The sequence below is a fragment of the Lycorma delicatula genome, chromosome 1 (genome assembly GCF_047948215.1).
Source record: "Lycorma delicatula isolate Av1 chromosome 1, ASM4794821v1, whole genome shotgun sequence".
Taxonomy (NCBI): Eukaryota; Metazoa; Arthropoda; class Insecta; order Hemiptera; family Fulgoridae; genus Lycorma; species Lycorma delicatula.
The window spans coordinates 400,614,454-400,627,699 of record NC_134455.1 but is presented as its reverse complement, the minus strand read 5'-3'; the positions used below and the strand labels follow the sequence as shown (position 1 = coordinate 400,627,699).

The following is a 13,246-nucleotide window of genomic DNA, read 5'->3' as shown; positions in this document are numbered from 1 at the left end:
AGGGGCTTTACCAGAGGTCGTCTTTAGACCTTCTACCTGATCATCCTTAGACCCTCTCAGTCATCAGCCAGGCCTCGGTCAGGATGCCACCGATGTAAATGCCTCAGCTGACATTTGGATCAGTAAAATACAAATCAAATTTTGCCTTCATGTAGGCCTCAAACAGAGATCTACACACCCACCCTATCTGATTTCCTCAAACCAACTAACCGAAACCATGGACCCTGTGCCTTCTCCAAATTTGACAGCACCGTTTGTGACTGTGAATGCCTCAGAAAAACAAACAAGTTGAAAGTTAATCAATGCTATACTCATACCAATCAAAATTATGTTTTACGCAACACAGAATTCACATCTACACCCAAATAAGTTGACCAAATTAAGTCGCCTAACAAAGGGAATGTAATCTCATTCCGGCCGTGCAGGAGTCAGGGACAAATCCTGTACCCTTACCTGGTCCCATCATGAAGCCTTATGCGACATTACCAAGTCATAATCAGGACTGCCACCGGCAGAACAAAGCCACGCCCCTGGTCACACAGCCACCCCAAATCAAATCATAAATGATACCAATATAACCATGGCACGATGCCAATGCGCCTCTTTGCCGGATACCCTAGCCAACCGGGATCCTGCCACAATCAAATAGCTAGACTAAACTCCTTCTGCAGACCTACACACCACAAGGGCATGAAGAAAATCAGTCACTATAGACCACTCCTTGCAGATCATCCAGTTCATATGGAGATCCAGAAAGGAATGTATTCTCTCAAGTTCCCTAACAGCTCATGAACATTTGACCTCATATCGGGGACAGACATAGAGGACGTAGTCCACTGTATCATCAGTCCCACAATCCGGGCATTGATTTGAATCCACCAAACAAAACTTAGCAAAACTCGCCTGAAAGGCACCATGTCCGGAGAGAAACTGTGTGATATACCGATTGGGGGAGATCCATCCAATCACACTTAAATCAGATACTATAGGAAACATACCATGCATGTAGCGACCTATGGGGAATTCGTCCCACCTGACCTGCCAAAATGCAAGGCCATGGTCTTCAATCTCCAACTTTCGTTCTGACGTCAATAGGTTATTTACCTTGGAAATGCAGCATTCTCCTTATGCTCATTAACCACTCCAGCTAAAACACGCTTGACTCCAGCTATAACACAGACTGTCTCCCATGAGACTGTTCTATAATAGCCAGCAAGAGGAGTCGCTGGGCCTGCAGCAAAATGGCCGTGCAATACCTAAAAACCAAGCAGTGAGCCCAGACAGGCGCAGCATACAGCATAATAAGTTTGCTGACACCTTTGTTAAGGATACGCACGGTACGGTAATTCAATCCCCAATCAGGATGATCGACTCTATGGATTCCATTAAAAGCATCAGCAGCCTTTTTTGCAACATACTATATATATTCCTTGAACCAAAAATTCTCATCAAGGATAACACCCAGGTACTTTTGAGCCGTAATGTACTGAATGGAGACCAGCCATCCGAACCCGGATTCGTTGGGAAGTAGCCAATCGGCCCTTAAGCAACATCATTGTGGTTTTCATCTGAGAGCGATGAGGGTGAAAAGATGGAGAGAGGAGGCAAGAAACAGGGAAGATTAGAGACGAATCATGGAGGAGGCCAAAGCCTATGCCGAGCTGTAGTGCCAGAAGAAGTATAAAATTAGTAGTTGGGATTTTTGTTTTTTAATAAAAATTTTATTTACCTTATAATTTGGTTTTATATTTGTAATTTCTCTTATACTGTTATTATTCAGTAACAGTCTGAAATACCACAATTATGATCAGTAGAATCTAGAAACACTATCTTTAAACCTCTCATAATTAAAATAAATTAAATTAACTTGCAAAGATGTCGTAATTATTATTAGACTTTTGTAAGAAAACTGTTACAGTCAGGATTTATTTTATTCCACTATAAATTATACTAATAAAAAAATAATTACGATGTAAAATAAAACAAACTTGAAATTGAGTAGTAAGGAATTAAAAACTATAGATATGGTTAATAAATATAAAATATAAATAGTTTTTACAAACCTAACATATTGTTTATCTTCAGGAACTAAAGGTGTTTCAATTGAAACAGAAGCTATTACAAAGGAAGTACCTACAGCAGCTCTATGTCGTAACACAACAAAATCTCTGGATTTTACAGGTCCTCTTTTGGTAGATACTGTATATGCTATATCAGTATGAGTATCCAAAGTCTATAATGAAAAACAGATAGAAGGAACATATAAAATGATTATTTCAAGAAAAAGTTAACACAAATTTAGTGGTAATAAAATGACAAATCTATAATCTATATTTCATACAACTTGGTGTTTGATGTTACTGTGTTATTGCAGTCAAAAAAAAAAAAAAATTCAAGAAAATATCACAATTAGAATCATGAATAATTCTGTATAAAAAAGATAAAACAACAGTTGAATGTTATTTTCAGTTTTCTTTTCACAGACATGAAAAAAAAAGTTATTCAAAAAAGTAAAATTTAGAAAGTTATAAAAAAATAAGCAATGGCGATAAAAATTAATTTAGAGTTCATCTAAATACGGTTTTTAAAATTGCCATAAAAAAATCACATTCTGGATTTTTTTTGGAAAAGAAGCACATTTGTGGATTTGGTAGGAGATTTGCAATAAATCTGTTATCATTACAATAATTCGTACAAACAAATTCAACTTTAACAACTTGAAATCTAAATAAATTAATATGAAAATATTTTAGAGTTAAAAAGTTGGAAACGCATGAAACTGGAATCTTTAATTCAAGTACGGTATCAACTGAACATCCTGCTGCAAGCAGTAAAATATGAATTTTTTTCCTTGCTAAGAAAGGTTCATCAAATATTTAATAAATATAAATATTTTTATTTAATCAGTAAACTTAAAATTCAAAGAATAACAATAAATATAAATAAACTCGTCGTATATCTTTATCACTTGTTCTTAAATAAGATTTATATAAATTACTGATATAAAATTTGAAAGAAGTCAACCTAAAAATAAAAAAATTAAGTAGGGGGCATGTTTTTTTTGTTTTAAGAAGTACCGTTTTAATACAAAAAACAAGTACATCTTTTTTTTTAAATTTAAATTCACTTAAAAGCCTGGATCTTAATCTACAATTCCCCAATTTCCACCCAAATTAAGGCATTTGTCATATCATGTGGTCAGTTTCTCCTGTTCAGCTTCATAGAAATCTGCTGCCTAAGAAGACAATGGCCAATGGCTGCATTGACATAGTCATCATTAATCGTGCTGACTGCTGAGGTGCCAAGAGAAGGCCGAAGATATCATTAGAGTTGGAGGGCATGAGGATATTATTTAAACCTGCAATCAAGTATTTGGATAGATGCACAGCTGCGGTTTGGTAACCATATCCTTGAGGCATGCAGCAGGGCAAACAGGGTCATACACCTCATAGCAAGCATTCTGCCAAATTGTGGAGGGCCGGGCCAGCAGAGAAGAAGATTATTGACGGGTGTGGCCTATGCCGCAGTCCTATATGGAGCTGAAATCCGGGTGGGCGCTGTTAGTTACTGAAAATATTGTGGTGTCATCGAGTCACTGCACAGGAGGTACTACCTATGGGTGGCGGCTGCATATAGAACACTTTCAAGGGAGGCAGTGGAGGTTATCGTGGATCTCCACTCAATAGACCTGGTGATTATGCAGTGAAGTAGGCTGTGTGAATACAACACATTGTTTTCCACTGAAAAAAAGAATGTGAAGGAGGCCACATTAGAGGAAATTATGAAAACATGGCAGGAGAGGCGGGACCATGGCACAAAGGGCAGGTGAACCCACATATTGATCAGAGACATCAGGAGATGGACTGCCAGAACCCATGGCTTGCTGGAATACCATCTCACCGAGCTACTGACGGGCCATGGGGGCTTCAAGGCATATCTATTTCGATTTGGCCTACACCATACAGACTCCTGCTGTGCTTGCGGAGAGAAGAAAATGACATACCACGTATTTTTCAGATGCTCTCGATTTGTTGTGGAGCATGGGAAAACACTAGCTGTACTTGGTACAGTGGATATGATTCTACCGAAGGAGTTACAAGAGATCGGACTAGCAAAGGTAGATTACAGGGTGGCAGTCGCTAGATTTTTATAAAAGATGTAATGGACAAGTTGTTACAAGGAGGCTTGAAGAGCAAATACACACTGGAGGGTTCTGGGGTGAATGCGGGTAAATGTCTAGGAGGCCCCACAACCGGGGGGGGGGGGGGGGTGTCGCCTGGATGCAATGCACCCATGGAAACTCCAATGCCTGGAGCCTGAAGGTAAAGCTCCCCCTTTCTGAAGTATTGCTAAACAAGTTGTGCTAGAAAGGGGGAAGGGTGGAGGTTTAGTCAGTTGGGTGCAGGCATACATACGCTTAATAACATTTTGCAGAACCTGTTAGCAAGCCCGTGACCACTCTATATGTAAATGGCATTCCTCCACCTTTAAAAAAAAAGTATCACAATATGTTTCGGCAAATTTGAGAATTTTATCAACCCTGTCAGTTATTTGACGCCAAAATTTGAATTTAAAAAAAAAATTTATTTTCAAAAATTCATAAAAATTTAGGGGTAAGTACAGGGTGTCCCATATAAAATGCGACCCATCAATCACTCATCCATGAAATTTCAAAAGTCAAGCATACTCCCCTACTCGTTACTGAAATGGACACGTCCAATATCTGAACATCGCGGCTATGCAGTAGAACACTACCGATAGTAACAACAATGCAATCATAACATTCAGTGTATTGCTAGAGATGTTTTCACTAGATGAACGTGTTTTCATTGTTGAGTCGTACTTCAGTACGAAATCAGTGGTTGCAGTGCAAGATTTGTTTCGCCATAAATACCTGGATAAACCAGCTCCTAACAAAACATCAGTATTAAGGTTAGTTGCAAAATTTAGAGAGACCGGTTCTGTTAATAACAAGGAACACAAAAGATCTGCATCAGTGTTGAATACAGATACAGTCACTGAAATCAAAGACGAATTACTCCTCGCCAAATAAATCGATCAGACGTTTGTCTGCTGAAATTAATTTGTCTAAATCAACTGTTCATTGAGCAACCAAACAATTACAATTACGACCTTATCGCATTCAAACGGTTCATCAACTTCTTGAGCCCGACAAAGAAAAACGGCTACAATATTGTCAACGGTTTCGTCGATTTCTGTGTGAGGAAATTAATGTTACGGATTCGTTATTTTTCACAGATGAAGGCGGTTTCATTTGGACGGCTATGTAAACAGCCAAAACAGTAGAATTTGGAGTGCTGAAAATCCCCACGTTTATCACGAAAAACAATTACACCCACAGAAGACAGACACTGCCGGCTACAACATTACGGTGCGACATCGCACTACGTAGATTCAACTTCTGATTTCGCTGAGGAATTCTTTGGTAATCGTGTTATCGATCGAGGCTTGTGGCCACCAAGATCTCCAGATTTGATCGGCAGATTTCTTTCTATGGGGTTACCTCAAAGAAAAAGCCTACAGCAATAAACCACGAACACTTGAACAATTGAAAGTCAATATTGAACAAGCTGTATTAAATATCCAGCCACAAACTTTGAAAAAAGTTGCAAGAAACGCCGTAAAAATAATTGAAGCTTGAATTCAAGAAGATCACGGCCACTTCCAACATTTACCCTAAATGTAAGGTAATGGATAGTAATAATAAAAATTACATTTAGGGGTAAATTTGTAAATTTACAATTTACAAGAGGTCTGAGTAAAAAAGATAAGGTAGAAAATGTAGAAGAAGAATGGGAGAATGTTAAAAAAGAAATTCTTAAATCAGCAGAAGCGAACTTAGGCAGAATAAAGAGAACTGGTAGAAAACCTTGGGTTTCAGACGATATATTGCAGCTAATGGATGAACGTAGGAAATATAAGAATGATAGTGATGAAGAAAGTAAAAGGAACTATCGGCAATTAAGAAATGCTATAAACAGGAATTGCAAACTGGCGAAAGAAGAGTGGATTAAAGAAAAGTGTTCAGAAGTGGAAAAAGAAATGAACACTGGTAAAATAGACAGAGCATACAGGAAAGTTAAGGAAAATTTTGGGGTACACAAATTAAAATCTAATAATGTGTTAAACAAAGATGGTACACCAATATATAATACAAAAGGTAAAGTTGATAGATGGCTGGAATATATTGAAGAGTTATACGGAGGAAATGAATTAGAAAATGGTGTTATAGAGGAAGAAGAGGAAGTTCAGGAGGAAGAAATGGGGGAAACAATACTGAGGTCTGAATTTAAGAGAGCATTAAAAGATTTAAATGGCAGAAAGGCTCCTGGAATCGACGGAATACCTGTAGAATTACTACGCAGTGCAGGTGAGGAAGCGATTGATAGATTATACAAACTGGTGTGTAATATTTATGAAAAAGGGGAATTTCCGTCAGACTTCAAAAAAAGTGTTATAGTAATGATACCAAAGAAAGCAGGGGCAGATAAATGTGAAGAATACAGAACAATTAATTAGTTTAACTAGTCACGCATCAAAAATCTTAACTAGAATTCTATACAGAAGAATTGAGAGGAGAGTGGAGGAAGTGTTAGGAGAAGACCAATTTGGTTTCAGGAAAAGTATAGGGACAAGGGAAGCAATTTTAGGCCTCAGATTAATAGTAGAAGGAAGATTAAAGAAAAACAAACCAATCTAGCTCTAAGAGCTCTAATAATAGGAATTATTATTAGTATTAGGTGACTTTACTGTGCCAGGTTTTGTATGGAAAACTTAAGAAATATTTCTTTTGCTAAATATTGTCATACAAATCTAAATATTAAAAATGCTGTTACTCACCTTACAAATGGGTGTCGAAAACAACAACACCTTACAAGATGATGTTGTTTTTTACAAATTGTAAGCTTCTGCAATCAAATAATTTGTTAAACTGTTCGAGTAATTCTCATGATTTAGTTTTTCTAATCTTACTGACAGTAGTGTTAATATTGCTTACGGTGAAATTTTTTATCATGATAAATATAATTTATCACGATCATCAGAGATATTGTTACCTAAAATTTTGAAATCTAATTTTATTTCTCATAAATACTTAACAGATTATAAAAATATTCATCTTATAATAGTCAGAATTTACTAAATAAGAATATATGATTACATTTTCTCATAAAAATTGATTGTAAACAATATTAATTTTTTTTTTCGCAATATAAGCATGAAGCTAGTGCATGGAACATGGAAATGTCACTTTACAGTGTATGAAAAATGTCACACCTAAGCAGGATTTGATATTGATCATGAATATAAATTTATTAAGAAGAAGAGAGAGTTCCATAAGCTACAAAAACAATATAAATCTACTTTAATTAAAAATGAAATTCATACAGTGTGTGATAAGGAGGGAAAAATAATGTTGACAACTAAATTCATATTAGACTGTGTAGAATTAATATGGAATGGAAAGAAAGCAATGGTTGTAAATGTTGTCAAAGGGTTATTAAATATATATGTATACTTTTTATTCCCTTAATGTGTATGTTGCAATTTGTTCAAGTAGTTAACAATAAAACTACCTTACCATGGGCCAATTAGATGAAAATGATATGTGAACAATGTGTAATCTTGTACACTCAAATCTCTGCTACAGAGGAATTATTTTTTATCAGTGTTTATTTTACTGGAGGTTTTTAACTGAATTTTTGCAATTCATTCAGGAAACACACACGCGCGCGCACACACACACACACACACATTAATCTCAATTATAAAAGTAAATTTCTACACATAGAAACTTTTTTTTGTTTTTCCACCATATTTATTTTTTGTTACATTGTACAAATTTACATATATTCCAAATATCTTTCTGGGTCAATCCATTTAATGTGACCCAAGGGTTGACACTAATTCAAAAAAAATTCAAACTCACCCACTTGTTTTCCACATGTCTCAGGACCTTAAAAAAAAAGTCCTTTTTTTTTATTTAAGCAGTTTACCTGTGGCGGCCATTTTTGTTATGGTACACACACCTATTTTTGTGATTGTAAGGGTTTATGAAAACAATCATAACTAAAAAACTGTTTGTCCGGAAAGAATGAACCAAAAAGCAATATATTCATATTTTTTCAAGGTGAAAGAATGGACTAGCGGTTATTTACCTATCTCTCTTCTTTTTACGAGAAAATTACCGATAAATTTGATCTTGAAAAACAGTGAAATTTTACTTTCGGTAATTTATTTTGATGAGGCGAGGATGCTAAACACAGTTTGAATTATTTTTTTACATGTAGGTATTGTTAGTAGTTTTACCACAAATAATATCAATAGTGATATAATACTTAACCCTACATTTTTTAAAACTAATCTTTTTACATGATTTAAGTTTTGGCTACAAATAATTTTGACGGGCTGGTAATAAAAATTTCAAATTTGCACCGCTTGCAGTGTTTTTATAGATGTTTATGGAAAATAAAATAGTTTCTTGTGTACTGTACTAATAAAAAACTTATAACCTCTCAAAAGTCATGAAAAACTTGCTACAAGCAATACAATTTTGACTTAATAAAAGGGATTTCTTGTCTTCTTGGCGATTTAATATTTTTATACTTAATACTACAGTTGAAATAGACTTGTTTGAACCATTCAATTGCAGTGCTAATCTTATAACAGGCGCTTGAATTCATTTCGTCATCAGGAAAATTCATGTTGCAACATACTCATTTATGCTTGTTGCATCATTTAGATTCGCAGTTACAGACTGGTGTCTGACATTAGTCAGTGACCTGTTCACGTCTTTACCAAGTGTCGCAAATTTCATTCTGTTTTTGAAAGTGTTTATTAAATAAATAAGTTTTCATTATTATATTAGCAAATTTTTAAATTATTTAAATTTTTACATTATTTTTCAAGTAAAACAATGGAAGAACAATGTCCCAAAGGAATTTATGTGAATGAAGAGTGTCAAAACATTGTACTGGTACAGTGCCAAAAGAACTCATTAAAATTTGTGAATTTACTGATGAAAACAAATAACTTATTTTTTTACATGTTAATTCAGATGTCACTAGTGTTTGTAAATATCATGAAAATGTTTTTGTCAACATTCAGTCACCTGCATTGACAGTTCTGTTGCAACCCTTTGAGAACTCATAAAAAAACAGTTAAGAAAACCTTGACAAATAACATTAGAGCAAGCTCTAAAAGAACACATTTTTCCAAATTTAAATTTAGTACCTGGAAAGTCTCTTTGTGTTAACTGTTTCAAAAGTATTTATTTTCACCAGAACAAAGAACTATATGAATGTAATGACCAAGATTAATATATTGCCCCACATCACAAAATTGAACAATTGGATGCTGGTTGTAGCATTTTGGGTGTATCACTTCCATAAAAATTACGGTATTAGAAGCTACCATAAATATGTTCTTGTGTCAGAAGGCATTGTAAGATGTTACTTTACTTCAGACTCCAAGGACTAAGATCATCTGGTGTCAAGTATTCCACCACTTTCACTGAGGGAAAAAGACTATTGTTTGTGTGTATGACTATCAATGGTGGATAGAAGTGGTAGATATTAGCCTTGAAAATGATGATCTGCAGGTTCATTTTTACAAGAGAATTATTAGAAGAGATATCACAGCTGTTGCTTAACCACACTAAACAATAAACTTTCATTGCTACAAAAACAGGCTATTTCATTGAAGAATAATTAAAATTTTGCTACAATTTATTTTTTTATTAACTAAACTCTTCAATCGTTCTTTAATATCTTGATGCATTTTCTACTGATTTTCGTTGTGCCATTGGTGTAGTTAATATCAAATTACTTATTAAAAAACTTGCTGCGTGTGGATTTTATAATAAATTGTTGTCTTGGATACATCCATTTCGTAAAAACAGAATTCCTTATGTTAAAATTGATTATTTTATCTCTAAGCCTATTTATGTTAGATATGGATTAAGACAAGGCATGCATTTGGTTCTCAAATTTTCCTTGTATTTATAAATTACTGTTTATTCATATGCTATTCGCATTTTTTAATTTTTTGCAGATGATATATGAAATTGTTTAAGCCGATTACAAATCTAGTTGATATTCAATTACTTCCGATCAACTTGAACTGTGAGCAAAAATAGTATTTCTGCTAACTTTAAAAATATTAATTTCATATTCAATTTGGAAGGTTTCAAAATGTTGATATAATTGTGCAGCTGAATAATATAAAATAATACTGCAATACAAAAGGTATCTTCTATTAAAGACTTAGCTGTATGTTTTGATAGCCTTCAATGAATAAACTGGTAATACTGTAAGTCACTAAAAATGATAAATTTTATTAAGAGATACTCTACAAATTTTAATTAAAATTTTAGGTCATGCATTTATGAAGTACTAAATTAAAATTAATAAACTCTGTTGTATGGTGACCTTTTGCTGACTTGCAATTAAAATTACCTGAAATACCACATAGAAATTTTTTTTACGTGCTGCATATAAAATCAGTGATTCTATGCCAATTCTATGATTCTATTACCAATCATAACTTTATTCATATCTTTAATTTGTTAAAAATACCAAGAATTGAGAGATTTCTGATCAGGGCAGATTTAATATTTGCTACTAAAATTTTTAGTAATTATTTTGACTATCCTAATTTATTGCAGTTTTTTAACTTTCATATTAACTACATTGATTGGTATAATTTTCAAAATTACTATGCCACCTATACTATGTAAAGTACACTTAATACCTTAACCTTTTCAAGAGCTATTCTAACTTATGAATGAAAATTTTGTTATGTAATTATGTTGGTTTTTTAATATGATTTTGTATTCATGGGTTTCATGCCTGTCTATATCAATTAAATAAATAGATACAATTTAAAATTTAACATACTTACCAAATAGCAATTGTACAGTCTTTGTTTTAGGGTAAAAATAGAAAATTAGGCCACAACAGCATAGAAAATTGCAAAATTCCATCAAGTACTTTAAAAGATCATTAAACTACCAAGAAGCCAAGGTAACAATTCAATTCAAAATCTAGAAACTTGAACTGAAAAATCCAAACAAAATAATTAAATCAAAATATGCAAAATCAGCCAGAAATTAAATAACAAGGTAGCAAGGGTTAATTTTACTGCAGCAAATTACAGAAACAATCATGAAAACAACAGATGAAACAGAATGAAATAACGACAAAGGTATTTCCTTCTTACCTTTGACAAACAAAATCCTTTCAAAATATTACTGAATTAAATCAAACACTTAACAACATTACTAAATAGACTCTTCCAAACACCTCTCATAGACAGCTTTCTTATAATTCCTTAATGACTGTTCTTTATGTTTTATAGTGGCTTGAATGAGGTTATATTTGATATTGATTTATTTGTGATGGCACTATTAAATAATTACTCTGAAGATGAATTTTTAATTAAATTAAAAAATATATTTTTTCTGCATCCTGATCACCTTGCTATTTCTTATTAATATATTTACCTAACATTATTTCATGTGTTTTATTTAAATAATAAGTTAAAAAAAATAAGACATGAAAACTAGAACTAAAGATCTCCCAGTTATAAGATTTGAACACTCACTATACCACTTGGTTCCTGTGACTAAAAATATACAAATAACTTACTTATTTAATAAAAATGTTTAATTAAGTTTACTACAAAACATCACGAGTTGGAAGCTGCCATTTTGGATTTAATGGAGGAATCCCCAACCAAAAACTATACAAAAAGGTAATAATAAATTCCATTACAAGCTGAACCACCAGCCCACACTCTTGTTATCTAAAAACTTTTTCTAATTTGTATGCCCAATTTTAGAATACACATTTTTTTTCAACATGCCCACAATAATAAAGGTTACCAAAAATAGGGAAAAATACTAACATTATTCAGATTAAGCAGAATTCAAAAAACAATGCAAGTTTGTTTAAATATATAGATGTCAATAAGCACAGGTTCACTGAAGTTCTTTTTATAATATGTCAGTGAAATAGATTGATAATATTGGTTTGTAAATCTTTGTTTACACACATCTTTGTTCTACATTTCAAATTATGTGTGTGTGTATATATATATATATATATATATATATATATATATATATATATAACGCCAACCTTTGTAGACGCGTTAACCACTTGACCAGACCGGTGGGTTAAAATTAGAACAATTTACATGAGTGGTTAAAGTTCACACCAATAATTGATCAATACAAAAAATTCAAACTTAAATTCTATTGATTTATATTTGAATAGCATAACATTACTTACTTAGTCAGATAAACAAAGTAAACACCAAGTACACAATAATAAAATTACAACGTCTACTACACCTCTTCCTAACAACGCTTTCCCACAAATTGATCAGTGATGCCAACACATTGTATACAATTGCAATTGTATACTTTAATACATACGACCTCTGGATATAATCTTGGAAAAAATATATATATACATACGTATAATATTGCACAACATACTTAAAAATAATTTTTCATTCACGGAAAAGTTAAGTGGTTTAATGTAAAAATAAAAAATGTACTGAAATGTTCATAAAATTCTTAGAAGCGATTGTAATTTATTAAAATAAATAAAAAATATTAAGCCAGCATTTAATAATAATAACAATGTTCTCATATACTTGTTAGGAGATGTTTATTGGTCCCAGATATCTTGAAACATGAACATCTTTGTACGCGCATCGCCGACAAAATACAGAATGCATCACCCTAAATCCGAAGTCAAATGTCTAAATATCTCTTAAAGAAAATGATAGAGGCCTCCTCGACCTAAAATCACTTTGTAACAGAGACATTGCTTCAATGAAGTGATATTTTCTCTCCAGATCTGAAACATCATCATTGGACAAAGCAGTAGTTGCATCTGACAAGGGTTACTCCCCTCTAAATCTGAATGTTGACAATTTCTACATAGTATCATTACAACTAGACATAGGATACAAGCATGGAAATCTAAGGCGCTCCACGGTAGATTTGTCCATGGACAAATCGCATAAACTCGTTGGCTGAGGAACGGACTTCTATTTAGAGAAACTGAAGGTTTTTACATGCCATCCAGGATAAGGTCGTTGCGATGAACAATTACAAGCAGTTCATAGAAAATCAGTGATGAGTGCGGGATGTGTCACCAATTATCGGAGACAATTGATCATTTTATAACTGAGTGCGCCAGTCTGGCTGACAAGG

The 13,246-nt window shown here is 33.3% G+C and overlaps 1 long non-coding RNA gene across 6 annotated transcripts in view; it reads right to left on the bottom strand.

Annotated features, from left to right (window-relative positions):
• Window positions 1–12,410, bottom strand: part of LOC142317417 (uncharacterized) — a 28,409-nt gene extending 15,999 nt beyond the window's left edge. For 4 of the 6 annotated variants that reach the window (XR_012754740.1, XR_012754742.1, XR_012754743.1 and 1 more), the window contains exons 1-2: window positions 12,312–12,408; window positions 2,064–2,233 (exon numbers count right to left, since the gene is read on the bottom strand). This is a non-coding gene — a long non-coding RNA (uncharacterized LOC142317417). Of the gene's footprint in view, window positions 1–2,063; window positions 2,234–6,861; window positions 7,077–10,920; window positions 11,076–12,311 lie in introns of all 6 variants that reach the window. The other 2 variants (XR_012754739.1, XR_012754741.1) reach the window with 2 other exon arrangements.
• Window positions 12,411–13,246: the final 836 nt, after the last annotated feature.